Source organism: Centroberyx affinis, unplaced genomic scaffold (assembly GCF_046629955.1).
Source record: "Centroberyx affinis isolate AG114_WGS23_722 - 3 ecotype Tasmania unplaced genomic scaffold, CSIRO-AGI_Caff_v1 ptg003165l_1, whole genome shotgun sequence".
In the NCBI taxonomy this organism is placed as follows: Eukaryota; Metazoa; Chordata; class Actinopteri; order Beryciformes; family Berycidae; genus Centroberyx; species Centroberyx affinis.
Window position 1 is genome coordinate 92,501 of NW_027281218.1, and position 5,026 is coordinate 97,526.

Here is a 5,026-nt window from a genome sequence, read left to right on the forward strand (position 1 = left end):
CAAAACAGACACATCAAGAATCAGCTCTAATAAGGGCAAGTCTTGCCCTGCTGAGTTCATTAAGAGGAAAAACTCAGTCTCTGATAATAATACACTGTTAGACATCATCAGTTTGTGACGTTCAATCCATTCCAGGAGTTATTTTGGGATGAAGTGTTGCAATTTACTTTTTTGGTGTACCCACTTTCCGTCAACCTGCCTCGTCTACTCCTACTTCATTAGGAGTAGACGATTTCCAACGTTTCCCAGAAGGAGTGTTGGCAACCCCCAGAGAATGAGTGTGAACTTGTTGCTTTTAATCAAAGGTGAGCATATGGGCATATAAATAGCTTGAAAGTGTGATCATTCAGCTGTGGCTTATGCGTGTCGGGGGAGAGCAATAGCAATAGTGATAACTATAAGAGGAAGAGAGCAAGACTGTTGCGGCTGCATTGCGTTCTGGTCTATTGAAGCTAATGTAAGTGAGGGAATTGGTATATCTGCCTCTTCTACAATGGATTTCTCCCTGTATGACTGTTGAACGTTGGTGCAAAATGGTGAGTCTAGAAAGAAGCCCTTGCTCTTTGATTCTGAGGGACTGACAGCAAAATCTGACCTGGACTGGGTTTACTCAGTCTCACTCTGGCTCATTGTATTCCCATTGTGATCAAAAAGGATTCACTGACACTCCCATCACGGAGCCAGCATTAAGTTTTGTTGTTTTTCATAAGTTTAGCTTAGAGTAGGGCTGGGCAATATATCGATATTATATCAATATCGTGATATGAGACTAGATATCACCTTAGATTTTGGATATCGTAATATCGTGATATGGCATAAATGTTGTCTTTTCCTGGTTTTAAAGGCTGCATTACAGTAAAGTGATGTAATTTTCTGAACTTACCAGACTGTTCTAGCTGTTCTATTATTTGCCTTTACCCACTTAGTCATTATATCCACATTACTGATGATTATTTATCAAAAATCTCATTGTGTAAATATTTTGTGAAAGCACAAATAGTCATCCCTACAATATTGTCGCAATATCGATACCGAGGTATTTGGTGAAAAATATTGTGATACTTGATTTTGTCCATATCGCCCAGCCCTACTTACATCTGAACATTTAGCCCACTTCGTAGAAAATACCGAGATATATATCGTGTATCGCCATTCAGCCTAAAAATACTGAGATATGATTTTTGGTCCGTATCGCCCAGCCCTAGCTTAGAGTTTAATATCAAACATTTGAAGAGTTCATTTAAAAGTGCTTTTATTTTGTAAACCAAGGATTTAAGTCCAACGTTCCTCTGACTTGTTTCCCTAACTTGCTTTGATTTTTTGATATCAATTATTTTGTAAGGGTTGGATGCTACATCTCTCATTTTGGAACCAAAGTATTTCCCTCCACAAAGTGCGAAAAAGTCACTCTCATCAAGCTTTCCCAACATGCCTCCAGAGAAGAGGAGCGCCTTGGAGTGCGACTCAACTTTACAGAGAAGGAACTATGGTAAACAGTGGCTGATCAAAAAACAAAAGGCTTCAAAAATAGCTGGGGGCGGCCGGCGTGTTCTAGCCCCATTGCACAAGGACCAAAAAACAATCCCGGTGCTAAAAAACAAGTCTGTGTGAAAGCACCACAGAAGAAAAACAACACATTCCTCCCAGATGAAATGCAGAGACAAAGAACTGTGCCATAATCCCATAGTTAGTGGGATTTCAGGATAGTTGGGGAGGGTTTTTTATAAGTTAAAAATACCAAAGTACGCAAGAGAGCTAGGTTGGTCTTATTGGGACCGTGGGGACATTCTTTAGGATCCGAACCGGGTGGGCAGGGAGGAAGCGGGGAGCGAGAGGGGTTGGTGTGGGGTGGGAGGCCTCCGAGAGGTCACCCAGTGGAATGTTCCAGCTCGCGGGTCATGTGCTGCTACATTGTTCCCTCGCCAGTGTAATCCACATGTATGCACACAAGGCATGCTGGGAACGGACTCCTGACATGCACTGTTTGGAAAGCCACAGAAGAGACTGGGGGACTAACTTGGCGAGAGCAAAAGGCACCATCATATAGGAATAACTGAATTGCATATTCACAGCAGGTTAGGTTCAGAACCTTGAAGTCAGGATGTAAAGTGGCACGAAGCAAGATATTTATGTAAAAAAACGTTTATCGGCCTAAACCGCAAAGTGGGGCTGCAATAGAGAAGAGCATCCCATCCCCGTAACTGAGACTACGTTAATTCACCCAACTGGGCCCAAATGAATTTCTGGTGTCAGGTATGACACTGGTGGGACAACTTCTCCACCCAAAGCAAGTGACGAATCAAAATCCAAACTGTATCCTAAACAGCAAGTGAACGCTCCAAACAGAGAGACCTGGTCTCGCCAACATTAGATCTTTTACCTTTTTCATCTCTTTAGTATCCTTTGGTCACAGACTGGCTGGGTTGATAAACATGAGCATGCTGTGTGCAGTGGATTGATGTCATGTTGCATGATTTCTGGGCATCGAAGTTCAAACAGTTTTGAAACTGTTACCTCTCGCTGCCATTTGGAGTTACCAATGGGCAAAATTGCCTAGTGCAGCTTTGAATCAGACTCTCCAAAGCTTGGGGTCAAAACCAGGGCAGGAAAGGAAGGAAACCTTTTTCATCTGCAGACCACAGTGATTGATGGATTCTACAACACACAAGGCATTTTTACCTGTGTAACTACCCAAATATATATTTTTAGGATAGAAAAGAACCTCCAGAACAATTGCTGGTTATCTGGAAATGTGGCAGGTAGTGTAACTACCTTACACAGCCAGGACACAAATTGAACAGCGGTTGGTCTGGTGGCAGGTGGTAATTTCCCACCCTGCTCGGAAAGTCACATGGGGACTTCCCTGATATTACAATGGGGCCCTCTGAAAAAATTCTTAACGAAGCTAAAACTACTCTAATAATGTCAATCCACCAATTAGAACTGAAACCCTGCTTTCAACAGCTTTTGGACCGTACAGAAGCCTGTGTGAAACCCATGCAGCCTGCCTGCACACAGCTGTCAGTGACCGACTCATAACAGCACTGAGATTGATTGCTGTCCCCCTGAGGAAAGGCAAGTTTTTAATCCATGTGTACTGTGAATATCAGTACAATATAAGCACACAGCTTTGTTTTAAATGTCGGGGTCAAAAAAAGGTTGGAGACCCCTGCTTAAGGCAAAAAACTAATTCCTTCTTCAAAAGAGTCAGAAGGTGCTGCATTTCATATCATGTTAATATTTATGCACCTAAGAGAGCCAACAGATCTTATCACTTTGTTATCTAGATAAGCGATAAGCACTTTAAACACATAAGGAGAATGGAAAACAACTCACTTCAATATTAAACATGCTAAAAAAAACAGTGTTTTAGACTAGCATTAGGCAATATAACCAGGGTAGGAAAACTTCATCTATCAGCCACAGTGGCTATTTGGCTATTTAAACCAGCCAGATTCATTTTTTTAGAGTGTAAAATAACCTCCAGATGATAAGTGATTATCTGCCAGAGTGGCTGGCGGAATAGAAAAACTTACCAGTCTAAATTAACTGGGATTTGGCTTGTGGGACGGTATTAATTTTCCACCCATGATTACAGCCATCATGAAGCAGACACTGAGGAGTTGTCAATGTTTAATTTGCATCTGAAATTTGTGTGATTGGAATATCAAGCTCTAAGTTGTGTTAATTAATTACTAGGAATCAGTGCAGGGGCTCACCTCAGCTGGTGCTCTCGTAGGTTGGACAAGGCCTCCATCCCGTGGAGATAGGAGTAGACAATCTCCAGGTCCTGGGAAGAGAAGAAGAAGAAGAGCAGAGGAATGGTCAGAATGAGGCGCTTATGTTTCAATGGAAACACCAAAAACAAAAAGCAGTGGCTGTTTTCCTCTTTTTCTGTGTCTGTTTTATTGGCCTTTATTTCCAAAGACTGTAAATGGTGCTTATAATATATTTTATTATTTACTATTCTTTTATGTAACTATATGTATGCTTATATATGTATATGCATATATGATTGTACCCTTATTTTTTTTTTTTGGTTCATAACCGGGAAGTGATCTCCATTCTGTCTAATTAATATATTTTGTTCTACAGTTGCTATGGCTTCAAAATGATGGCACAAAAATGGAACTAATCATTCACCCCCATGACAAGTAAAGTTGTCAATTAAAAACAAATTCAAACATATTGCATTGCCTGACTAATGATTGTGTACTCGCACTCAAGCTTGAAATACTGATTAGTCATAGCGCAGTGGATAAATTGACGAGTCATACAATGAAACACATTTTACAAGGACACTGACATTGATTTGTGTGACTGAGCACTGGAATAGAAGGCAGCAATAAAGCACCGCAGAGAGAAAATAAAGGAACTACACTGCACAACTATAAACTCCCCATTCAGTGACTTCATCAAGTGACCCAGTGAGCGGCTCTCAGGTTGTGTGGCACGAATCCAAGATGGAGGTGAAACAAAGTGCCCTCTCTGAGCGCTGGCAATCAGCACAGCTACTCCACTGTCTGCTGGTACACACTGGGGCACTGACTGTGTGTGTTTGTGTGTGAGTGTGTGTGTGTGTGTGTGTGTGTGTGTGTGTGTGTGTGTGTGTGTGTGTGTGTGTGTGTGTGTATGGTAGTGGTGGGTGGGTGGGTGCACAGCGACTGGGATGTCTTTGTCGGCGGCAACTGGAGGTAGATGTGGCGACAGGGGAGGGACAAGAGGGGGTCTGTGCTGGACCCCGCTAGACACACACACACACACACACACTCTCTGCACAGCCACCCTGTCCTTGGGTCATGTTTCTGACAGCAACAATTATAAGCTTATTGAAAATCTTATGAAAAGTTTACCACAAAAAACATAAATAACAGCTTTGTTTGTCCTGGTTAGGCGTCCCAATGTCTGCATCTGTATAGGAGTGTCAGAGTCCCCTTCATAACCTTCATACGTTTAACTTCATTTGATTTGGGAAATAGAAAATACATGCTAAAAAAAAAGGATATCAAAAAGGATAGCAGAACAA